General features: G+C 39.4%; 1 protein-coding gene across 44 annotated transcripts in view; it reads left to right on the forward strand.

Moving 5' to 3' along the window:
- Positions 1 to 26,655, forward strand: part of SIPA1L1 (signal induced proliferation associated 1 like 1) — a 417,177-nt gene that overhangs the window by 48,344 nt on the left and 342,178 nt on the right. The window lies entirely within an intron of this gene.

Consider the following 26,655-nt stretch of genomic DNA (forward strand, 5'->3'; position numbering starts at 1 on the left):
TGGAGTGAAAAAGGCCACTAAATGGGGGAGGTTGATCTTTAATTCTATTTATTAAATAACAGGATGACCTTGATAAATAATGCTGTTTTCTCATTGGTGACATACTATTAGACTAAGTAGTTCACTTTATATTTAATCAGCCATTATCCTGAGTATTATTAGTGTGAATAAGAAATACTTGTTAGAACATTGGGCAGTGGTAATCAAAATGAATTTCAAAGTGGAATTGTAGTAATGGTTGCCTTACCTTGAGTAATGATAAGGACAATATTTCTGTAATGGATTGTTTATTCATGAAAGATGAAAGATTAAAATGGTCTGTCTCTACTGATGAAAGTAACAGAAGGCAGCCTCAAAGTTTATTTTTATTTTTATTTTTTTAGAGACATAGTCTTGCTTTGTCACCTAGGCTGGAGTGCAGTGGTGTGATCTCAGCTCACTGCATCCTCGACCTCCCTGGCTCAAGTGATCCTCCCACCTCAGCCTCCCAAGTAGCTGGGACTACAGGCATGTATCACCATGCCTGGCTAATTTTTGTTTTGTTTTGTTTTGTTTTGGTTGGGACAGGGTTTCACCCTGTTGTCCAGGCTGGTCTTCAGCTCCTGAGCTCAAGTGATCCACCTACCTCTGCCTCCCAAAGTGCTGGGATTACAGACCTGCAACACCGTGCCTGGCCAGAGTCTTCAAAGCATATTAAAATATCTATTATTATTTTATTATAGGCATAATTGAGTGTTTTAAGGAGCTATGGATGGTTGTTTCTCAATAATGTTCACTATAATTGGAGTTTAAGCAAAGGTATGGTTTCACATGTATTCTTTGTATACTCTTGTGTCACATTTCACTTGAGTGGTAAAATAAAACAGTTCTAAGTGGCATAGTCTGGAGGTCAGGTGATGGTGTCAGCCTCTTAACCCTTACTTGATCTCCTTAATGCATCTCAAGTTTAACATGATTGCTGAATGGTTGAAACAAATCTGCTGATGAACTCAGACTTATTTGCTGAACCCTTTATTTTATTAAGAGGTTAGAAAATATGAGAAACCACAGTTCAGATATTATGATACTGTCTCGTTCATGGTTTTAATTTTTTAAAGGACATGTTTTTGGTCAGTATATACTGGGTGATTGCCTGACAGAAGAGAATGAGTATGCTGGCTCACCTTCCCGTGTAGACTTGTGCACTCAGAATTAGTCAGCTTCCAGGAAGCAATTGGTAATGACTTTTAGTTGCTATCAGTATGCATAGATTCAAATAAAACCTTGGGCATTCTGCTCTGAACAATACATTTAAACAAAATTCTCAATTTCGTTTTTTCTCCCATATCCAGATTAATTTACTTGAATAGATTCAGAAACAACATTATACTTTATTGCCATCTACAAGGAGCTGTTTTTTGAGATGACATTCCTCTTAGAGGAATTTACTTCTTTTTCCAAAATTTACAATTCGCTATTTCTGTCTGTGTTCTACATTTACGTTTTCAGTACGTAGAATTTAAATATTCATGTACATTCTGTCCTAGTGACTAAGGAGCATTATGTAAGGAATTTTTCTTCCTCTTTCAGTATATTGACATCACATTCCTTGGCCTAGTATTCATTTTGCGTTTGTATTTCAGTGTAATCCTAACAAGTCCATTCAAGCAGTAGTTGAACCGAGGTTAAGTGGTATTATGGTTGTTTGGCAGGTTATAGCCATAAACACTTATTTTTAAACACAGAATGGCCTGGGGTGTCTGTAATATTCAGTTGCATAATCACAGATTATGCTTTACAAACACAGGAATAAGTACCTGGGTCACATAAATCTTCAGTGAGAAATTGCTCCAGAGGATGGAGCCTACATCTGTAGAGTTCCCTTGAGTGTTTTCTTAGGTATATTAACATTTTTCATTTAATTGAAATGTTTCTGATTGGATGGAACTGTGGATAGTATTTTAGAATTTCCAGATAATCTCCTAACAAACATCTAAAGGAATGGGTTGAAATGTTACCAGTGTTGGGCTGGGTACAGTGGCTTATGCCTGTAATCCCAGCACTTTGGGAGGCCAATGCAGGCGGATCATGAGGTCAGGAGATCGAGACCATCCTGGCTAACACGGTGAAACCCCATGTCTACTAAAAATACAAAAAATTAGCCAGGCATGGTGGCACGTGCCTGTAGTCCCAGCTACTCGGGAGGCTGAGGCAGGAGAATCACTTGAACCCGGGAGGTGGAGGTTGCAGTGAGCCGAGATCACGCCACTGCACTCCAACCTGTGCGACAGAGCAAGACTCCGTCTCAAAAAAAAAAAAAAAAAAAGTTACCAGTATTGGATGGGTGTGGTAGCTCACGCCTGTAATCCTAGGACTTTGGGAGGCCGAGGTGGGCGGATCACTTGAGGTCAGGAGTTTGACACTAGCCTGGCCAACATGGTGAAATCCCGCTTCTACTAAAAATATAAGCAAATTAGCTGGGTGTGGTGGCTGGCGCCTGTAATCCCAGCTACCCGGGAGGCTGAGGTGGGAGAATTGCTTGAACCCAGGAGGCTAAGGCAGGAAAATCGCTTGAACCCGGGAGGCAGAGGTTGCAGTGAGCTGAGATCACGTCACTGGACTCCACCTTGGGTGACAGAGTGAGACTCTGTCTCCAAAAAAAAAAAAAGGTTACCAGTATTTAAAAATGTATATACTTTTCAAAATTTTATATTTTTTCTCCTCTCTTCTTCCTTCCTGATATCTTTGTGATTTGAAAGCTATTTAAAATGAAACCCTGGTTGGGCTCAGTGGCTCATGCCTGTAATTCTAGCACTTTGGGAGGCTGAGGCAGGAGGATTGCTTGAGGCCAGGAGTTCAAGACCAGCCTGGGCAACATAATGAAATGTCCCTACAAAAAGTTAAGAAAAAATCCTTAGACTCAGTTCACCCTCTGCACACTGGCTGGAGTGCAGTTTAGAGTCATTCTGTTTGAAATGACTGGTAAAGTGTCCATTCAGGGCAGCTCTGCTATGAATGCAAGGAAGTGGTCTTTGGAGCTCTTGTGTAGTATTTGAAAGTACTTCGTGTTACTGCAGACAGCCAAAGAACTGAAATAGAATGCCTGTGATCATGTTTAGAAGATCCCATGGGCCTATTGTATATTCTTTAGAATGATGTCAGTATTTTTGACAAAATTTTTTTACTTAACTGCCATTTGCAGTATTTATGAGGAAACCGGAGATATTTGATATAGGACTGTTTTTGTAGTCTTTTACTAAATGCTTTTATTGAACGATTCATTCTTCAATTTATCAGCAAGAGTTAATTTTTTGTAATTATTTATATACTCTTATATGTTTTATTCCAACTAATTTTGTCAGTAAACTTATTTGGAGAAACCGTATTCAGTTAAAAGTATTTTCTTGATAGAGCCTTCAAGGTTGCACACTATAGATTTTTATTTATAGTATTTATTATTATTTTTTATAAATCTATAGTTTTATTAAGACAGAAACTGATAGTGTGGTATGAAGTTTACATTTAAACAAAGTTTTCACAGAAATCTGAAGTATATTATTTTTAATTTTTAATTTTAGTGAAGTGGTCATGCCTGGTTTAAATTGTAAGTAAATAGTAATACAAGGCTTGGAAAGAAAAATTCCTATGCTATATGCTTCCTGCTTCTCTCTCTGAGGCAACTGTTTTGAAATTTTTTTTTTTTTTTTTTTTTTTGCTGTTTCTAGTCGCATTCACTGCCATGTATCTAAATAATATATTTTCACTCCTATAGCCTGTAGTTTTCAATTGCAAACATTATATTTTGACTTATTCTTATACAAGTTAAGGATATGGCTCCTCCTACTTCCCTTTCCCCATCCTCTCAATGATAATTTTACCTAAGTTTTGGTCAAGCCATCATTCAGTATTTACAGTATTATCATTTGAATGTTGATGACAGTGACCACAGAGTTTTCAGTGATCATAATTTCTTTCTCCAACTTTTTCTCCAATAGAGACAGACCATTTTATTTGCTTAGCTTTCTATTTATCAAACAATAATTTTGTTCTAAATATTCTTATAGAACTATAACAACTCAAAGGGTAAAGCAGATTAGAGAATTCTTCAGTTCTGGTTTTCTCTTGGCACTGTCTCTTTCGGGGTTCTGTGTCCTGTTGGTTCTGAGCTGCTTGCTTTCTAGCCTCTGGGGAGCTGCCATTTTGGAACTTCTTTTTACCACCATCTTGGGGATTCTCTTGGGCTTTTTCCTTTGGTGGACTTTCTATTTCCTAGATTCTGTGTGGTCATCTTTCTTTATTTTCCCATTTTGGTGGGAAAGAGATATATAAGTATTAATATATACCAATATCCATCTGCCCATGAGTGGGATTTAAAGCAAACTTTTATTTCCTAATTGTCTGCTACTAATATGTAAGAATATACTTGATTTTTTTTACATCAGCTTTGTATTCTGCAATCTTCTTAAATTCATTTCTTCTAATAGTGTAGTTGTTTTTTAGATTCTGGAATTTTCTACACAAATGATCATGTTCCACAAATAAGAGATTTTACTTCTTTATTTCCGATCTTTATGCTTTACACCTCTTTTTCTTGCTTTATTCCAGTATAGTGTTGACTAGAAAGTGGTGATATCAAGCATTCTTGCTTTACTCTTCTCAGGAGAAAATAATTCAGTCTTTTGCCTTTAAGTATTATATTGGTTTTAGCTTTTTGTATTTGTCCTCAGTTATTTGATAAAGTTCTTTACTCTTCTAGTGTGTGGAGAATTTTTATCACGAATGTCTGTTGGATTTTGTCAAATACCTTTTCTGTGTCTATTGGACTGATCCTGAGCATTTTCTTCTTTAATCTGTTAATATGATGTATTACACGGATTGATTTTTAAATGTTAAACCAAAAATGCATTATTGTGATAACTGTGGTGGCTCATGGTATACCTTTTTATATAGTATTGGATTTAATTTGCTAAAATTTTGTTAAAGATTTTTGTGCCTCAATTAATGGTCTGTGATTTTTATTTTTTGTTTAGTGTCAGCATTATGCTATCCTTATAAAATGAGTTGGGCTTTGATCCCTTTTCTGTTTTCTGAAAAAGTGTATGTAGAATTGGTTTAATCTTTTTCTTGAATGTTTCATAGAATTTGCCAGTGAAATCATATGGACTTAGAATTTCCATTTTTGAAATATTTTAAATAACAGATTTGATGTCTTTAAAAAATATATGGCTACTTAGACTTTTTCTTTCTTGTGTTATTTTTGATAGGTTCAATTTTCCAAGAAATTTGTCCATTTCATGTAAGTTGTTGAGTTTGTTGGCATAGTTAAACATTGTGTTCTCTTATAATCTTCTTTTTTTTTTTCTAGTAGGCATGTTGGGTTTACTTTGATTAGCAAATTGGCTTTTACAATTATTAGAAAATCATTTATTTGCCAGTATTTAAAAATCAGGAGGTTCCACGTGATCCAGATTTAAGCTACTCTTGGAAAACTAAAAAATCAGGCAACTTTTTTTTTTTTAAGTGTTCCTTTTTCTTTTTAGTCTCACCAGCATCAGTTATTTTATTTATTTATTTATTTTTAGTATTTATTGATCATTCTTGGGTGTTTCTCGGAGAGGGGGATTTGGCAGGGTCATAGGACAATAGTGGAGAGAAGGTCAGCAGATAAACAGGTAAACAAAGGTCTCTGGTTTTCCTAGGCAGAGGACCCTGCGGCCTTCCTTAGTGTTTGTGTCCCTGGGTACTTAAGATTAGGGAGTGGTGATGACTCTTAAGGAGCATGCTGCCTTCAAGCATTGTTTAACAAAGCACATCTTGCACCGCCCTTAATCCATTTAACCCTGAGTTGACACAGCACATGTTTCAGAGAGCACGGGGTTGGGGGTAAGGTTATAGATTAACAGCATCCCAAGGCAGAGGAATTTTTCTTAGTACAGAACAAAATGGAGTCTCCTATGTCTACTTCTTTCTACACAGACACAGTAACAATCTGATCTCTCTTTCTTTTCCCCACATTTCCCCCTTTTCTATTCGACAAAACCACCATCGTCATCATGGCCCGTTCTCAGTGAGCTGTTGGGTACACCTCCCAGACGGGGTGGCAGCTGGGCAGAGGGGCTCCTCACTTCCCAGATGTGGCGGCCAGGCAGAGGGGCCCCCCACCCCCCAGATGGGGTGGCCGGGCAGAGGCAGCCCCCACCTCCCAGACGGGGCGGCGGCCGGACGGGGGCACCCCCCCACCTCCCAGATGGGGTGGCGGCTGGGCGGGGGTGCCCCCCCACCTCCCAGACGGGGCGGCGGCCCGACGGGGGTGCCCCCCACTTCCCAGATGGGGCGGCCGGGCGGAGGCATTCCCCACTTCTCAGACAGGGTGGCTGCTGGGTGGAGGGGCTCCTCAACTTCTCAGACGGGGCGGCCGGGCGGAGGCACTCCTCAGTTCCCAGACGGGGTCGCGGCCGGGCAGAGGCGCTCCTCACCTCCCAGACAGGGTGGCGGCCGGGTAGAGATGCTCCTCACTTCCCAGACTGGGCGGCCAGGCAGAGACGCTCCTCACTTCCCAGACTGGGTGGCCAGGCAGAGGGGCTCCTCACATCCCAGACGATGGGCAGCCAGGCAGAGACGCTCCTCACTTCCTAGACGGGGTGGCGGCCGGGCAGAGGCTGCAATCTCAGCACTTTGGGAGGCCAAGGCAGGCGGCTGGGAGGTGGAGGTTGTAGCGAGCTGAGATCACGCCACTGCACTCCAGCGTGGGCAACATTGAGCACTGAGTGAGTGAGACTCCGTCTGCAATCCCGGCACCTCGGGAGGCCGAGGCAGGCAGATCACCCGAGTTCAGGAGCTGGAGACCAGTCCGGCCAACACGGCGGAAACCCCGTCTCCACCAAAAAATACAAAAACCAGTCAGGCATGGCGGCGTGTGCCTGCAATCCCAGGCACTCGGCAGGCTGAGGCAGGAGAATCAGGCAGGGAGGTTGCAGTGAGCCGAGATCGCAGCAGTACAGTCCAGCCTCGGCAACAGAGGGAGACCGTGGAAAGCGGGAGATGGAGACGAGGGAGAAGGGGAGACAGTGGAAAGAGGGAGAGGGAGAGGGAGAGCTAATCTTCTTAAATGTCTATAGGATCTCTGGTTTTTTGGTTTTGTATTTCCATTTCTGATTCTAATGATTTGTGTTTTGTCTTTTTTTTTGTTGATCACTCTAACTAAAAGTTTGTCGGTTTTGTTGATATAATACTTTTAAAGACTCAGCTTTTGGCTGTGTTAATTTTTTCTGTTGTCTTTTTTTCATTTCAGTGACTTCTGTTTTCTGTTATTTTCTTCTTTCTATTTTGGGTTTAGTTTGCTCTTTTTCTTGTTTCTTAAGGTGGAACCTTAGGTAACTGTGGTAGATCTTTCTTATTTTCTTTTGTTAAGCATTTAAAATAAGACATGTTTTTTATTTGTTGCCATTTGGTTCAGATGTTTTCTGATTTCCTTTTTGGTTTCATTTTTGACCTATGAGCTCTGGAGGTGTGTTGTTCCACACATTGGGGATTTTCTTAGATATCCTGTTATTGATTTCTAATTTAATTCTGTTGTGGTCAGAGAATATTTGTGGAATTTCAATCCTTTTATTGAGAGCCCACCATATGATATGATCTGTCTTGATAAATGTACCATGTGCATTTGAAAGGAATGTGTCTTTTTCAATTGCCACATTTTCTGTGAATGTTAATTAGGTTGATAGTGTTTTTCAGAACTTCTAGGTCATTCCTGATTTTTTTTTTTTGTCTAATTGTTCTATCACTGAGTGATACATTGAAAATCTATGATGATTTTGTCATTGTCCTTTTTTTATTATGTCTGTTGTTGCTTCATTTATTTTGAGATGTGTGTACATTCATAATTGTATGCCTTCATGAATTGTCTCCTTTATAATTATGAAATGTTGCTTTTCATAATTATACTCTTGATGGTAATACTCTATTTAAAAGTTGATTAGAAGCTCTGTGTGTGGTGAGGCTGGCATTCCTTTGCCTCTGGATGATCTGTTTGGGCCCTGCCATTTCAATGGTAGTCCCCTTATTGATCTAGTTCTTCTCGTTTTCAGCCTCACCCTTTAGTACCTCAGTTTCTTAGCCGTTCTGAAGTTCTGTATCATGAATAGATTGCTTCCTCCTGGTGACTTCCTCACACTTCGTTTTCAGCTTTCTCCAGTTTGCTAAATCAATTCCCAGTTATGTGTTGCTTTTCCATCTGTCAGAATTTTGTTGACATCTCATATGCTGTTGCCTTTTTTTAATATTTTTCTGTCATGTTCTTTGTTGTCATTTCCGGAGGGAATGGAGGTAAGCGTCATCCACTTACTTACATTACATTAAGACTTTCTTTCTTCTTCTTTTTTTTTTTCCTTTAAGAGACTGGGTCTCACTCTGTTGCCCAGGCTGGAATACAGTGGCCTGATCATTGCTCACTGCAGCTTCAAACTCCTGGGCCTGAGCAATCTTCCCACATCACCCTCCCAAGTAGCTATGACTACAGGTGCAGGCCACCGTGCCTGGCTAATTAATTTTTTTTTTTTTTTTTAGAAATGTGATCTCGCTGTGTTGCCCAGTACTGGCCTCAAGCGAGCCTCCTACCTCAGCCTTCCAAAGTGTTGGGATTATAGGCGTGAGCCACTGCACCTGGCACAGTAGGGCTTTTAATTGACATACATTGTTGTTAACCTGATCTTTAAAATATAAAACACTAATTCAGTGTTATCTTTTGCCATGTAAGGAAAAAAGAGTGCGTGTGTGTGCGCGCGTGCACGTATGGTGTCTATTTCAGTGATTTGAAAACTAATGTATTTCTTGCTGTAGATTTCATTTACATTAGAAAGTATTAGTGGTGTTTACTTTCTTTGTGCTTCGTTTGGTAGACATTGAGCAGTATTTTATACATTTTCCATTTTACAATTTTAATACCGTCTTTTTTTGTTATGGGGCTCACTATCACATAAAATGTTTTTGTAAATGATTAGCTATTTTTTGTGTTTTGATAATTTATTATTGCCATATTCTTTCAAGTGCCTTCTTTTTGAAAATAATAATAATAATGTAGAATAGAGGTTTCTTTGACCTAGGATTTGAAAGTCACAGAGTTGCCATTTTAATCTAAGTCATGTAAATATACTGCTAGTTTCTTTACCCAGAAATGTAAACTTCACAGAGTTGTTAAGGGTATCTTACTTGTAAGGTAATAGAAAAGGGTTTAAAAACATACCTAATGTGTGTAAAATTGTGTATGGAATAATTAACATACTTTTGGATAGTTAGGAATTAAATTATTTGTGTTTATGTCCTTTGATAATTAAATGGTTCTTGTAGATAACTTTTAGTTGAATATCCTTTGTGGTGTAAAACTTGTCCCATGCTTTGTAAAATGACGCTCATCTCATAACTTCTTCATATCCCAGATACAGTCCTGCATGAAGGTAGACAGCTGCCCAAATGTGGTACTTAAATGCTCAAGAACTTACAGGCCTCTAAATTGCTCCATGTTCAGTCTGGTATTTTGCGATGCATTCCAAAGATTCCTGTTAATTGCCCGTGTTGTTACTGAAGAAGTTATGTCTTGGGATGTTATCTGCCTTTGGCCTCTGGACAAAAATTTGGTTTTATCTGGAGAACAAGACTTTAAGAGAATAGGATACAGGACTCTTAAGTTTTTTGGATAGCAGGGTAGAAGAAATCTAAAATCTATGCAATGTCAGGGTTGGTGGGCCTTGATAGAGAGCCATAGCTCTTAGCCTTGGGAAGCAGGGAAATGATTCCAAGAAGAGTAGGGATACAATATCTATTTTTCAGGCCTTTTAGATCCAGCCCTGTCTGATCTCTTAATCATCATAATACTTATGTAGTTATTGTCATGTTTGAGTATAAAATCCATGCACTTGAAGACCAAAGATTCAAGTACTAGCAGCTTAGCAACACTTATATGCTGCCCATGTAAGCCTCTTAAAGCATATTTCGCAAGTGAGGAAAAGTAGAAGTTTCCCACCCTTAATGGGAAGAAATGAAGGAAAAAAGGAATATTAATAATTGACTATTACCCCCATAGTGCAATTGGCATTTGGACAAAATATAAGACATTCATTGATATGACTTATTTTATTTTATTTTATTTTTGAGATGGAGTCTGGCACTGTCGCCTGGGCTGGAGTCCAGTGGCGTGATCTCGGCTCACTGCAACCTCCGCCTCCCGGGTTCAAGTGATTCTCCTGCCTCAGCCTTCCGAGTAGCTGGGATTACAGGCGCCCACCACGGTGCCCGGCTAATTTTTTGTATTTTCAGTAGAGACGGGGTTTCACTGTGTTAGCCAGGATGGTCTCGATCTCCTGACCTCGTGATCCGCCCGCCTTGTCCTCCCAAAGTGCTGGGATTACAGGCATGAGCCACCATGCCTGGCCCCAATATGACTTATTTAATGAGTTTGGAATCCCCCTCACCCCGCCCTTCATATTCGTATATTTGAAAGAAGCTAGATTATAGAGGGAAAGATAAATTTATAATGATTTTGCTAATTTTGTGATAATGGTGATGGGTATATTAAAAATAGTTTAAAAAATGGAAAATAGAGTTATATAACTGAATGTTTGTATTTGTTGACATAAAGTATAAACAGCTTTAGCACTTGAAAAATCGGGTGGATTCTTGTTTTAGAAGCTGTTCCAGTGAATTCCCTTTCCTTATGATCTTTTAGTCCTAGAAATATTCAAAATAATCTTTATCATAAAGTAACATTATTATTGAATTGAACAGACTTACTTTGGTCCTTTGTTGGCAACTGCATTGTGGTGATTTTCTGTATTTCTGATAGACTGTGTGTGCTGGTCAGGTTGTTAATTCTTGGTGCCCTCTTCTCTGTGAATATATTTCTGGTATGATAACCTTACTATCTTTCTATGCCTAATTCCTTTTTGAATCCATGATACCCATTGTGATATTATGAAAATAACTGCATTTACAGATTTTAGAGATGGGTAGTACTGTCTGAGTTCTGCTTTATCCTATTTTCTCTTTTTTTGTTTAAATTTTTGAGGTTCTTTTTAAAAGTCATCAGTACTGCATAGTAAATGAAGAATGTCTTTGAATTCCTTGAGTGTGCTTAAATGTGAGAATGTTTCTACTTGTAAGAGGAAGCCAATCCAAGTTAACATTTTTTTCTGCTAATTAAAGTTTAGAATTTTAATCAAGTAATACTTAGCAATAATTATGCTGTCTAGTTAGAATAGTGTTAGAGGACAGTGGTAATTTCTGGATTAGGTGCTCTTCCCCTCTGCTTTCACTAGGGAGAAAGGCGCTAAAGCTAAGAATTCTATGTAGTTTGGTGCTGACATTATTATTGCATAAGCCAAGTGTTTGGGGTGGTTCTAGACTAGCTTTTCTTTACTTGGGTGGTAGAAAACATAACCGGATGAAATAGGCTTTAGAATCTGGATAAGCAATGAATATGATATGGAAACTTTGTCCCACCTTTTGTAAATACGTAACAGAAAGATAACAAAAGCCTAAACAAATTTACATTAGAACTTGTTCAGAGAATTAAGAAGGAAGGAGAGAGATTCGTTTAGCCAGTAGCAGTCCGAAGGTGGCTCCATTTTGGCAGTTGTCGGTCACTTTAAGAACACCATCTTGTTCTTGACTTTTCTGTAGGAGTCACTAAGGACTGAGCTGTGTAGAATTGCTCTCAGGGTTTCTCCCTCGGTAAGGGTTTTTTTTTGTAATTAGGATGAATTGCTTGATAGATATTATAGCACTTTTAAAAGCACCAGTCTGTTCTTAATTAAAGGAGAGAGTATTTTTATTTGTTCAACAGCAAATATTGAGTGCCCATATGTGAAAGATCAGTTCTCTGGGGAAGACCAAGATCAGTAAGATATAGTTTCTGCTCTTAAAGAGTTGTAGCCTTGTCGAGGAAATCAGAAGTGACCATAATCATAACACAGTGATGGGTGCCCCAGAGAGGCCCAGCAGAATATTCTGGGAGTTTAAAGGATGGAGAAACACTGATTTCCCCAATGAATAGAGGGAGTGAAGGCTTCATGTGGGAGGTAGTATTTAAGCAGTGTCTTACTAGGTGGGACTTGAACCTATGAAGAGTTTTTCAGATTGAGGCATGTGTTGAGGATAACAACTTCAGATTGCTACATTGTCTAGTGAGGAAAATAAATGATAATAATGCTAGTGTTTATTGAATATTTAACTTCTGCTGTTTTAAGTGTTCTTATCATTTTCTCATAACAATAACATAGTAACCCTATGAGATAGGTATTATTGTCATCCCATTTTACAGATGAAGAAATTGAGGTTAAGAAACTTGAAACTCTAACCCCACACTGGTCCTGGAGAGTTCACTCTTACTTGCTATGTTATACTTTGGGAAATGTAGCAAAGCTGGATGGGGTTCCATTTATGTAGAGTCTCAAATGCCCAGATGAATAATTTAATATATTGGAAGATATTTTTAAAATGGTTCTGTGTGAAGGTTTTAAGCACATCCTCTCATTTCTCTTAATATACCATGCGTTACTGCCTTTGAAATGCCTTTTTCACTGTGTTAGTTTATTTTTGCTTTGCTATAAATATCCAAGACTGGGTAATTTGTAAAGAAAAGGGGCTTAATTAGTTCATGGTTCTGCAAGCGGTACTAGCATGGCACAGTCATTTGCTCAGCTCCTGGCGAGGGCCTCTGGAAGCTTACAATCATGATGAAAGGGAGAGGAAGGAGAAGGAGTGGTGGGGGAAAGACAGAGGGGGGAGGTGCCACACACTTTTAAACAACCAGATCTCAGGTGAACTAACTGAGCCAGAACTCACTTATCACCAAGGGGATGGTGCTAATCCATCATGAGGGATCTGCCTCCATGATCTAGTACCTCCCAGCAGGCCCCACCTTCCACACTGGGGAACACATTTCAACAGGAGATTTGGAAGGCATGAATATCCAAACCATATCACCCACTTTTCCTTATGAATTTCTACTTATTCTTAACTTCTTTGCTTGTTTATTACCTATTCTCTGGGGCTTTTTCAATCACCCAGGAGGACGGGCCCTTCCATGGGCTCAGGTGGCACTTTGCTGGTTCTTTTCATATAGGGTTTGTTAGGTGGCAGGGTCATTATGTGCTTGTTTTTTTCTCAGCCAGACTGCGAATTACTTGAATTCTGCCTGTACATCCTTTTCATGTCCCTGGTGTTAGGCACAGCATTATTGCTGAATAAAGGTCAGATAAATCCAACGGAATGAAAGGGAAGGTGATGAATTTTCAGATGTCATGCTGACTTTTTTCTTTGCTTTCTTTCTGAGTTGCAGGTGTTTAAAATCCCTAGGGAAGAGATAAAGTGATTTATGTTCAATACATTGGTTCCTGTGAGAATGAAGGAGGGAGATTATTCTGGGTTGGTGTGGGGCCTGGGTTTGGGGCTTGGCCTTGAAGGCCTAACATTTGAGTTGGCAGAAGGGAGAGGGGCACACCCAGCCGAGAGAACAGCATGAGTGGTGCACGGGAATGGGTTCAACATGAAACGACACCGCCGCCTTGAAACTGGAGCTTCTGGGCTTTTCTGCTACACCCAGTAGAGCCTTTTATGGCATAGAGAATCTCTCAAAAGCCTTGATTTGTTTGTAGTCAGCCAGAAAGATGTATGGGCCAGCAAAACATTTGCCATGTTGTGCTTTGAATTTAAGGTAAGTTTCTAACACATGGAATATGAAATTCAAATACTCAACATGCCTTTTTTGGTGGTAAACTGCTATTGAAATATGGGCCCATTTGGTCTAAATTAAACTCATTCTTTGGATATTCTCTAAAATCTTAAAACCGCCAGTAATCTTCACATTTGACTGGCATGTCTTCTGTAGTCAGCCTGACCCGCGTTTCCTTTTGACTGTCTCCTTCAGATCAGTAGGGACTTTCAGCATTGCTGTAATGGACTTGTGTTGTTTAATTCAGCTTTTTGCTCTTTATCTGGAAGCACTCTGGCTGTGATGTGGGGAATGAAAGGTATTGAGGAGAGTCAGGGTTAATCGGACTTGTGGAGAGGACAGCGATAAAGGACTCTTGTAATAAAGGAGGATGTTAGAATCCAGGAGAGGGTGTCATTGTTAAGACACATCTTTCAACAGTTGGAAACCTTTTAAAATATTTTTAAGGCACAACCCAGAGTACTAAAAAAGGATGCCTTGAAACTACCGATGCACCAGATTAAAAGCTTTCTCCCTCAGAAGTTCTGATTAAAATTGGTCGTGTTCTCAGAAGTGCCCAACAGGGTAGAGACAGTCTTCCTCAACATGGTCAAGGTCATAACTCACAATTTTACTGACTCTGATTATTCTGGGGACCATAGGCCCTGTCTTTGGTGGAGTGAGGACTAAAGGAAAGTAGGTAGGTGTGGGTATGGCCTCCATCCCAGAGTCTTCTCTGCAACAGTTGCTGGTTTTTAGTTTTTGCTGCTGATTACTGAAAAATTTAGTGCTATAGATATTAAAACAAAAGCTCCTCGAGGATAGGGACTTGGTTTTGTTCCCTAATAAAACCTCAGGATGTAGAACAGCTCTATCCAATAGATGTACGCTGTGCCTTCATTATATTTAAATATTTCTAGTTGCATTAAGACAAAGTAAAAAGAAAAGTGAATTTAATTTTAATAATATATTTTATTTCATCTGATTTATGTGAAATATCTCAACATATAATACATATAAAAAATTATAGAGATGCTTTACTTTCTTTTGTACATTTTTTTTTTTTTTTTTTTTTGAAACAAGTCTTGCTCTGTTGCCCGGGCTGGAGTGCAGTGGTGCAATCTCGGCTCACTGCAACTTCTGACTCCCTGGTTCAAGTGATTCTGCTGCCTCAGCCTCCCGAGTAGCTGGGATTACAGGCATGTGCCACCACGCCCAGCTAATTTTTGTATTTTTAGTAGAGACGGGGTTTCACCATGTTGTCCAGGATGGTCTCGATCTCCTGACCTCGTGATCCGCCTGCCTCAGCCTCCCAAAGTGCTGGGATTACAAGCGTGTGCCATCGCACCTGGCCTGCACATTCTTTTGTTTTCAGAATCTAGTGTATATCTTATGCTTACCGTATATCTCAGTTTGTACTAGTGCCATTTCAAATTCTTAATGGCCACGTGTGACTACTGCCTGTCATATTGGACAGTGTGGTGACTATATTAGGATTCTCTAGGGGGACAGAACTAATAGGATAGATGTATATATAAAGGAGAGTTTGTAGGTCCCACAATAGACCGTCTGTAAGCTGAGGAGCAAGGAAGCCAGTCCAAGTCCCAAAGCTGAAGAACTTGGATTCCAATGTTCGAGAGCAGGAGACATCCAGCACAGGAGAAAGATGTAGGCTGGGAGACTCAGCCAGTCTAGTTTCTTCACGTTCTTCTGCCTGTTTTTATTCTGGCTGTGCTGGCAGCTGATTAGATGGTGCCCACCCAGATTGAGGGTGGGTCTGCCTTTCCCAGTCCACTGATTCCAGTGTTAATCTCCTTTGGCAACACCTTCACAGACACACCCAGGAACAATACTTTGCATCCTTCAATCCAATCAAGTTGACACTGAATATTAACCATCACAGTGACTAAATCTGGTATATGGTAGATGCACAGTAAATATCTGTAAAATGAAGAAAGGAAGAAACAAAGGGAGAAGGAAAGGGAAGGGAAGAAGAAAATGGTAACATTTCAAAGATGAATAAACAGATGAACCCTGTTTTACTTGTTTTGGTGTGTCCTGGCAGCTCCTGACTAGAAGATAACTGAATGATCCTTTTATTTTTAGTTTAAAATCATTTTCAAATGTATTATCTCATTAATACATACCTTCAGTACCATTGATTTAGACAGACCAAGTTGATCTACTGAGGCTGTGTAAGGTTTAACCAGGATCCAAACTTGAGTACTTTCTTCTCGTTACTGTGAATTTTCTCATTGGTTTGTGTTAAAAATCTTCCCTATGAACAGTAGCTGGCCCTTAGTTATGGATAGATATTAAAAGAAAGACTGTGGCCGGGCGCAGTGGCTCACGCCTGTAATCCCAGCACTTTGGGAGGCCAAGGCAGGCAGATCACCTGAGGTCAGGAGTTCGAGACCGGCCTGACCAACATGGAGAAACCCTGTCTCTATTAAAATTACAAAATTAGCTGGGCATGGTGGCGCATGCCTGTAATCCCAGCTACTCGGGAGGCTGAGGCAGAAAAATTGCGTGAATCTGGGAGGCGGAGGTTGCAGTGAGCTGAGATTGCGCCATTGCACTCCAGCCTGGGCAACAAGAGTGAAACTCTGTCTCAAAAAAAAAAAAAAAAAAAAAAAAAAAAGACTGAGTAAATATTGTTAATACAGAACTATTTAAAAATAGTTGACTAGGCCAGGTGTGCTGGTACGCGCCTGTAGTCCCATCTCCTCAGAAGACTGAGGTGGGAGGATCCCTTGAGCACAGGAGTTCAAGGCTGCAGTGAGCTATGATCATGCCACCCTGTCTAAGGAACAAAAGAAAAAAATAGTTAGCTAAAGGTCACATCTTAAAGTTTGTCTTTAATTCAGTAATCAAAGACATGATTACTGTAGCCAAGAAAGGTGTGTGTGTGGCTTCTGTAGGTGTTTAACACAGGCTGTCTGAATAACAGAAGGCACATAAAAATTTGTTAAATAAAAAGACTTTATGAAAAGGTATGCGTACATATGTTTCAAACTATTCTTCTAGATAACCATTTCACCTCTGCAGAAGTTGTTCTCTAGCAGGAATGTGTTACGATTTCTGTTCTACACGTGGAGAATTGTCTTTTATATAGAGGAAACTACTTAACCAGCATCGTAACCCTTCGTTGCTTAAGTTATTGGATTTTGTGTCTTTCTTGTTTCTTGAGCCATTAAAATGGTTGGTTTTACTGTGCTTAACATTTAAATAAAAACCTAAGGCAGATGCTTTTGGTATGATTCAATTTGTTTTGCTAAAGATGAATCCAAGTTAATTTCTAGAGTATCGGTATGATACGAAGACATTGCATTTCATCTTCCTTTTGGATAAAAGCCAAGACAGATCACTCTGCAGAGCAAGGTGTGTTGTTAACTGAGATATCAGTGCACAGCACATACTTCATACAAGGTGTTCAAATATTTGAATTTTTGAGAAATGACTCTGGTGTGCAGAAAATGGCATTTATTGAGAAGGCCTAAAATATGATTTTTAATTTTCCCTAAGTCAGTAGATACTGCAAAATACTTTGTTCATTATTGTTCATTTTAGGATAATGTACCACAAGTTTGAAAAAGTAATGCAAAAATTATTCAATAAAAGATATAGACGCAGGTTTTTGTCAAAGCAGAATCTACCGCCTAGACTTTAATTGACCCAAGCTACAAAGAAGTTAAGTCTAATTTATCTTATGTATTTGGGAGATCATTCACAGGGAATTATCTGCAAAACCACATGAATATTATTATCTACTGTGTACATTAAGGATTTAAGAGTGCATAGCTTCTACACATACTTTAGCTTTTCTTTTCATAGCCTGGGGAAATGCTATGAATGCACCTAACTGAGATTTTAACGTAATTGAAGCTTACCCTTTCCGTGTCAAATTCCAGACTCTAGAGGCACTTTGTTGGCCCACACGTCACACGTGCTCTTCTTTTTTAATAGGATAACTTAGGATCCGCATGGATAGAGAGAATGAGAGGCTAAAGATATTTCCTGCAGAAGATGGTAGAAGCTTAAATACACGATTGCATGAGTGACAGTCTGAAAGTCTCTGAAAGTGGTTGTCAGCCCTGGCTGAACATCAGAATCATCTGTGGAGCTTTAGGATCTTAAAACTGGCCAGATTTATTTGTTTTTAAATCAAAACCCTCCCTAGTGCTACCTACATTTTAGCCAGGATTCAAATTTTTCATTGAAGAACTTTCTGAGGTTTGTTGATTCTGTAGTCATAGTGTGTCATATGTATTTTTTACCACCTTACCTATATAAATAGGTTTTTAGTTTTTGTTGTTGTTTGGTAGAGATAGGGTCTTGCTGTGTTGCCCAGGCTGGTCTCGAACTCCTAGGCTCAAGCATTCCTTCTAGCTCGACCTCTCGAAGTGCTGGGATTACAGGCATGAGCCACCATGCCTGACCTGTTTATTAGAATTGATTTCTGATGAATCACCAAAGATTTGTTTGTCTGATTGTTTCAAAGATAGGAAGACTCGATAAAGGGTGAGATAGGGCTGGTTCCTCTGCAGGAAGTCCTGAGGGAAACAGACCCCTAGGAGATGGGTAGGTAATTGTAACTGGAGAGAAGAGGGACCAGTGGGTCAAAGCTTAGGGCTTTTAAGAGGAAAGAAAAATGAGTTGTACAAGGCATCTGTCTAGATGGCTCAGTGGGTAATAGATTTAACTAACTGGAAACTGTGCATTCCTTCATAGTTTCTATGTTTCCCTTTTGCCACCTTTGACTAGTTAAGGAAGATACATGATTGATGATCATTGCTCAGAAAATCTTTTACTTCTATTTGAATTTCTATTTTTAAGATAGTACCATTTGTAGGAAATCTGACATCTACTTAAAGTGGTAGTTTTTTCCACCACTGTTTTTTATATTTTGTGTAGTCTTAGACATAGAAAGGCACTTTAATCTCCCATTTCAGATTTCCTGTAGATTGCAGGGGACAAGTGAGATGTTTCATATTTAGGAATATTGAGTATATTTTTCTTCATTTCTTTGGTAATAGGCAGTGTTTTGTGGCATACTTCTCAACTTTTTAATTAATTGGACTAAAGTGTGTAGTAATGTAGGTAATGGGTCTTTGTGTTCCTCACATTCAGTAGAGACTCGTCGTCAGGAGCCCACCCTTTCCTCGGTCTGACATGCAGACTGTCAGTGTGGTGCTGTGTTTCCTCATCTGAAGGGCTCAGAGGAGAGTGGGAAAGGGAACAGTTAATATCCAGCGGACAAGTGCATTCGCTGGTACTAGTTTCTGATTTTCTAGTATTACCTGTAAATATAAGTCCTTTGTCACATGTTGTCAAGATTTCCATCTTTCCAAATCCAAAGGAGATTAGAGAGTAAATGCAATTTATGAAGATTGGGGTAGGATGATAATTTGTAATTTTCTTTGGGACTGAAATTTCTTATCCAGCATTCCTTATGCTTATACCATTCAAATAAAGTATGACAGTGAAAAAATGGTCCAGAAACCTGTTTGATAAAACCTAACGACTTAAAATGATACAGCTGTTTCATCCTAAATGTGTTAAACAATCCAAATATTTTCCCGTCTGATTATAAAAATCTTTATTATAGAAAAATTGGAAAGTACAATAAAGCATGAAGAAGAAAATAAAAATCACCAGTAATCCCACAACCCAGCAGCAACTGCTATTAATATTTAAACTATTTCCTTTCAGGGTTTTTTGGAGGGAGAGGCAGCCATACTCTTGTATCGTGTTTATGAACTTAATATTATGAGCATTTTCCCATGTACATAGCTATTCTTCAAAAACATGGTTTTTATTGGTTGTTTTGGTGCCCAAATATTTTTCTTTATTTTCAGTGTTATTTAAAACACCATTCATAATCCCAGCACTTTGGGAGGCCAAGGGAGGTAGATCATTTGAGCTCAGGAGTTTGAGACCAGAGCCTGGACAACATGGTGAAGCCCTGTCTCTACCAAAAAAAGAAGAAAAAAAAATTAGCCGTGCATGATGGCATGTGCCTGTGGTTCCAGCTACTCGGGAGGCAGGAATGGGAGGATCACTGGAGCCCGGGAGATGGAGGTTGCAGTGAGCTAAGATCGCACCACTACCCTTCAGCCTGGGTGACAGAATGAGATCCCATCTCAAAAAAACAAAAGCAAAAACAAAAACCCCACCATTCAGGAATCTGCTTGCGTGTCCCTTCCTCCACGACACCTTTTCTCCACAGAGGAAGTGAAAAAAATCTCCACTGGCCTTCTATAGAATTTTGGTTTTGTTGCTGCGGTGACAATATATCTTGCTTCATGTAATTTTTAAATATATGTATCTAATTCTTCATCTGACATTTATTGAACCCTTCCTTTGGAATAGACACTATACTAAGACTTCACAGGACAATGACAGTGGAAAGGAAATAGAAAAAAAAAAAAGCCAACAAAAATTAGTTTTGTGCCTATATTCAGTATCTTTTTTTTTTTTTTTTGAGACAGCCTCTTGCTCTGTTGCCCAGGCTGGAGTGCAGTGGCCCGATCTTGGCTCACTGCAAGCTCTGCCTCCCAGGTTCATGCCATTCTTCTGCCTCAGCCTCCCGAGTAGCTGGGACTACAGGCGCCCGCCACACGCCCGGCTAATTTTTTGTATTTTTAGTAGAGATGGGGTTTCACCGTGTTAGCCAGGATGGTCTCGATCTCTTGACCTCGTGATCCGCCCGCCTCGGCCTCCCAAAGTGCTGGGATTACAGGCGTGAGACACCGCTCCCGGCCGCATTCAGTATTCTTAGTCTATAGGCTGGGAATGTAGACATTACTTAAATAATCACACATATAAATGTTAAATTATAACTGTGATACGTGATTTGAAGGACAAGTAAATGCTGCTTATGAGAACAGTTCATATGAACAAGAATTAGGTGTTTTATTTGACAACAGATTTAAAATGATCCAGGTCCTGTACTTCTGTAAAGGTCAGTGCTAGCCAAGAAATAGCATGTTCTGCTCCGAGAACTTAATGTGCCTATGGTACTCTACCATGGTTAGAGAACATGGGGGTTCTTTTTGTCTTCTTCTGACCAACTAGAGTACATTCTAAAGAGTGACTCTCTAAGGAGAGTACATTTTAAGGAGAGAGGGAGACAGTTTCAGAAAGGAATTCAAGTGATGCCAGGTTGGGAGGACCGTAGCAAGTGATTCTGAGGAAAGAAGGCACAGGGAGGACATTGTGGTTGTCCAGTGTGTAGCAGTAGATCAAGGTGTATTGAGCAGATTCTTGCAGAGTTGAGAAGTAGACTGCTGTACTGGTTCTCTTTCCATTCTAAGATTCCACGCTGTTAAAGATTATCTGAAGCCATTCAGCATCAGGTGGGTATAAGAGGACCCTGAGGATGATTTTCAGCCTATGTCCATTTAGATTTGGAGGAAGAGTATCCACCCATTCTCCTTGCCCTCAAGTCTCAACTGTCCAAGCAAGAGGAAGCCAGAGAGGCTTGGGGAGTGCAGGAAAGCTATAAATCCCAATACCCATTATCTCCTGAGGACAGACAGTCTCCGGTGCAGGCAGATGCTTCAGGAGTTCCCCATAATCTGTAGGATGGAAGCTGAGTGCCTTAATATGGCAGAGGCCCTCTGGATGTGGCTTCTGCCTTCTCTGTTGATCGCTTTCTTCTCACTCGCCTGTCACCGAGCCTTGTTTGTTCTAGTGGTAGTGAAGTCCTTGCATAATGTGATTTCTTGCCTTTCAGTGCCTTGCTGTTTCTTCTCCTTAAACATTCCTCTGATTTGCTGAATACATTCTTATTTTCCTCTCAGGACCAGCTTAAAAGTTAACATCTGTAGAGTTTTTCTGCTTTGCTCAAGTTAGTTACTTCATAACACATACCTCTGTTACAGTACTATTGAAACTTTTTTTTTTTTGAGGAGTCTCGCTCTGCCGCCCAGGCTGGAGTGCAGTGGCGTGATCTCGGCTCACTGCAAGCCCCGCCTTCCGGCTTCACACCATTCTCCTGCCTCAGCCTCCCGAGTAGCTGGAACTACAGGCACCTGCCACCACGCCCGGCTAATTTTTTGTATTTTTTTTTTTAGTAGAGACAGGGTTTCACTGTGTTAGCCAGGATGGTCTCAATCTCCTAACCTCGTGATCTGCCCGTCTCGGCCTCCCAAAGTGCAGGCGTGAGCCACCGCACCTGGCCGAAACTTTTTATTTAGCTTACTCCCCTAGACCATAAAATCCTTAAATACAGGGACTATGTATTCTGTTTAACTTTTCAGTGCCTGAAAGCTCTCAATAAATGGCCCATTCTGGGCATTCAGTAATTTTTCAATGAATGAGTATAATTCTCACTTGCCTTACCATATTGATACTTTATTGTGGCTGTGGCTTTGGAATTTAACATCATGAGATATAATAAATACATAGTTGAACTTACTGATTGGTTGATTTAAACCTTTGAAGTGTGTAAGAGTGTACTTTTCTTGACTCCCTTATTAAATATTCCAATAGGATATCAATATATGGAGGGGCATTCCTAGTTTCTAGCAAGACCACGTTGTATTTTGGATTACCTTCTTTTAATAGTACTCCTTAAAAATTGTCAAGTTATTATAATATTTTCAATAAGAAACACATCTTAGGTCTAAAAAAGGGTAAAATGAGGCTAAGGAAAATTTAAAATAAGTAATTGTGTAAAGAAAGATGATATTAATATGCATTTGAAAGTGCAGGAAATCTGTGGTAAGAAATGTTCCAAATTAAATTGGGTGTACACTATGGACAATTAAAGAACAGATTGTGTTCTGATATGGTGTGGAGCTCATAGTTTGCCAAAGCCGATTTGTAAAATCTTATTGGACCACACTCAAGCTAGCAGGACTTGCTTTAGTAATAGCTTTGTGGCTGGTCGTGGAGGCTCATGTCTGTAATCCCAGCACTTTGGGAGGCTGAGGCAGGAGGATCAGATGAGGCAAGACGTTCAAGACTAGCTTGGGCAACATAGCAAAACCTAGTCTCTATCTTCCCCACACCCCACCAAAAAAAACTTCAGCCGGGATTGGTGGCATATACCTGAAGTCCCAGCTACTTGGGAGGCTGAGATGGGAGGATTACTTGAGTCTGTGAGGTCAAGACTGCAGTGAGCCATGATCATGCTACTGCATTTAAGCCTGGGTGATACAGCAAGACCCCATCTCTAAAAAAATAAGAAATAATAGCTTCGTAGTTCAGGTAACACCAGTGGTCTGGTTATCCAGGGCTGATCAGATCCTGGAAAATCTGATATGCTTAAACAGAATTTTTCGAATATTGATGTCTACTAGAAAGTCACTTGTTAACAAGCAATGAGAGGTAAACTTTCAGGCAGACAAGTATTTGATAGTAGAATAAGCAAATCCTGTTCCTAGCTGGCTAGATTGCTAGGGCAGCGTTGTTATCTTCAGAAAGCTTCTTGGGATGTATGCGCTATCAAAGCCAGCAAGGGCGGAGGAAGGTGTTGACTTGCTACCCAAATTTTCTTCTTTATCCCCTGCCAACATATCAGCCTAGATCTCTTCAGAGAGTTGTTCTACTGGGCACTCATCCTTTCTCTCATAGCTTCTGGCTGATTCTAATCAAAATAGGGTGTGCCTCCCCTATTACCTTAAATAGTTTAAATTTCTCCATTCACCAATTAATTATACAGCATTAATTTCCAAATGTCCATTCATTAACTGGAAGCCTCTATTACTATTATTTTGTAGCTAGAAAATGGTTTGTAAAATGGTTTGAAGTTACCAGAATATTATGTCATTCATCTCCTGCTGCATTTATGTATTATTCTCTAGACTTGATGAATGATACTCAGATCTTGTTCATAAGAGAGAACTATCTTGCTTGAGAAATGTCTCTGGTGTGACGTCTTCCTCTGTTCAGACCTTTTCACCTATTCTTCAGCTTCTCCTGCTATAGACATCCGTTGTAATAATGTTCATTTAAAATCAGCAGTCAATAAAATGACCTCATCCAAAAACAAACTGTTTAACTGTGTATTTGAGTTTCGTGATCTGGAATCATGTTTGAATTAAGTGATGTGGATTCCTATTGCAAAAAACATTGTAGATACTCCTGAAGTTTGTAGTTGAATAATGTGCCCAAGGTACCATCTAAAGTTAAGATAAACTTAAGGTGACCTGCTACTGACTTCGCCTGATGGATAAGCAGTAAGGAGAAGGATAGTTAAAATAATTTGTGTGATTCGTTTTAATACTAACTCAAAAGAAGAAGCTATATTAGAGCTTGTTAAAAAAATTATTTTCATCATTTCAATTAATGGATAAAAAATTTGGGTGTTGTCATTTTTAAGAATGGGGCTGCATTATATAATATGCTATTGAAATAAGAAAGAGAAAATCTATAAAGGCATAATTATAGCCAAATGTGCAGTTATTTTGGTCTCTTAGTTTGGAGAGGGCCCTTAGGAAATTTTTCTTAAAAAGAGTTTGTAATGATTCATAATTTCATCAGATCTACAAAATACACTTCAAATACTTTCAAGAAAGAAGCTTTGACGTAATAACAGAGAAAAATATGCGTAATTTTGGCAAGTGTGAAATTGTCAGCCACAGAGCATGTGTTGTTTTGTTTTGTGTTTCACTGGACCAGCAGAGTCCAGTTTCCTTTTTGAGTTGTACATAGGCTCATACTATGACTGTTTATGCTGCTAACATAATATGATGAGTGAGGCTTTGGGATTGATGGTTAAAAATGACTCAAAGGCTGGGTGTGGTGGCCATGTCTGTAAATCCTAGCATTTTGGGAGGCTGAGGCAGGAGGATCATTTGAGGCCAGAAGTGTCACACCAGCCAGGGCAACATAGCAAGACCCTGTCTCTACAAAAAATAAAAAACAATTAGCTGGGCGCAGTAGGGCTTGCCTGTAGTCCCAGCTACTGGGGAGGCTGAGGTGCGAGGATCACTTGAGTCCAGGAGTTTGAGGCTGCAGTGAGCTATGATTGCTCTGCTTTGCTCCAGCCTGGGTGGCAGAGCAAGACCCTGTCTCTTGAAAACTCAAGAGCTGGTCCTGCTGTAGACCACACTAGGATTCCTTTCACTGAAACTCCTCTTGTGGGCTTGAAGACCAGGACTGTGTCAGCACCAGTGTTGTTTCCCTTGGCCCAGTATATGGAGGGATTTATATTTATTAAGTATGAAAACTATGCGCCAAGTACTTGCTAGAAACTCTATATATGTTATTTTAGTTAAGGCTTTTTACAACTTCAAGATTAAGGAATTAGTCTACATATTTCAGCCACCGAGTAGTAACTTGCCCAGGGACAAAGTAAGGGTAAGTCTGAAACTTGGCTTCCCATCCAGGTCTGATGATGGAGCTCATGCCTTTTACACTCCACTGTGATGTCCTGTGCTCCTTAGAGAAGGGAACATAGTAGCTTGGAGAACATGTCTTGTCCTATCCTGCTTAAGGTGTCAGGATCTCCTTCTGTATGCATGGTCCAGATCATTAAAAAAAAAAAAATCCTTCCGCCATCTAGCCACTTATCCATTTATGCATGCATCTAGTAAATATTTATTGAGGACTTATTCTGTGCCAGGTGCTGTTCTAGATCCCGTAAATATGCTGGTTACCAAGCCTTCTCTGCCCTCTTGAAGTTTATACCCAATTATCTAAAGACTTATTATATAGTGAGTTTGGGGAAGAGGGGAGTGTCTGGGTTGTGAAATCAGTTCACTTGGGTTTCTCAGCCCAGTGCCAGACTTTTAGCAGACCCTCAAAATGTGTTAGTTTCTTTTGCCTCACTTATTTTTACCTAATTTTTATGCTGCTGGCCAACTATTGTCCCGTTTGTTCATTTACCCTTGTACTTTGACTTGTGGACTTGGGTTTGTGTGTTTTTTCTCAGTTCAAGATCAGTCCGTTAATCTTTAGAAATGAGCATGTCCTGCAAAGCAGTTTGGTCCAAGTGGTCAGTTATCTGAGGTTGAATATTAAGAAGGTGTTATGGTAAAACTGATACAATTTTTTGGTAAAAACTTTTTTTTGCTCTTAGGCATTAACCCTAATTACGTTGTGTATCTATAATTTTATGTTGTTTTGAGTAGCATTGTTAGTAGTTTATCATATGTTATATTATGCTACATGTGTCATTTAAAAAGGTTTACTATATTTAAAAATGCCATGTAATGAGTTAATGCTAAAACTCATTAACAAGAGCATTAAAATTAGATTCTATTATGAAATTCATTGAGCAAATGCTATTCATTATGGAGAATCTTGAGTTAGTTCCATTTGTGGAATGTTTCTTCTGTAGAATATCTTATATTTTTTGATAAATTTAAATTATTTACTGACTTTTTTAAGGTAAACTAAATGGACAAATTTCAAAATGCCCATTTGGAGCTGAGTCTCTTCTAGGACCGGCCTCTGTGTGGCTAATGGATGATTCTGACTGTGGAAGATAACTATTAATAACTTCAAAGGTCAGTCGAATGTAATATTGATAGAAATACTGTTTCTGAGAATAGTGTATTTATTTTATGATGGTGCAGTTTCTTTCTTTGGACAACAGTATAGCCATCTTCTCCAGTCCTTCAAGCCAAGGATTTTAGTTGACTTTGGTCCCATTTTTCCTCCATCATGACATATAATTGTTTTCCGTGTGTTGTCAGTTTTATCTCTTAAGTCTCTCTTACATTCATTTCTTTCTTTATTCCCACTACCCCAGTTCAGATCCCAGTCATGTCTCACCTCAAAAATTGCAGCAATCTTATTAACTAGTATTTCTTTATATATATATAGTAGTATCTTATTACTAGTATTTCTTTATTCAGTATTTTTCCTCTTTCAGGCTGTCTTTCACAATACTATTGAAATTTTTTTGGGGGGTGGATGGGGAATAATGTGTGTGTGTGTGCACACATACAGGCACATATGGTTTTGATTGTGACAATTTCTAATAAACTTTTTGGTAGCTGCTCACTGCCTGCAGG

The sequence above is a fragment of the Pan troglodytes genome, chromosome 15 (genome assembly GCF_028858775.2).
Source record: "Pan troglodytes isolate AG18354 chromosome 15, NHGRI_mPanTro3-v2.0_pri, whole genome shotgun sequence".
NCBI lineage: Eukaryota > Metazoa > Chordata > Mammalia > Primates > Hominidae > Pan > Pan troglodytes.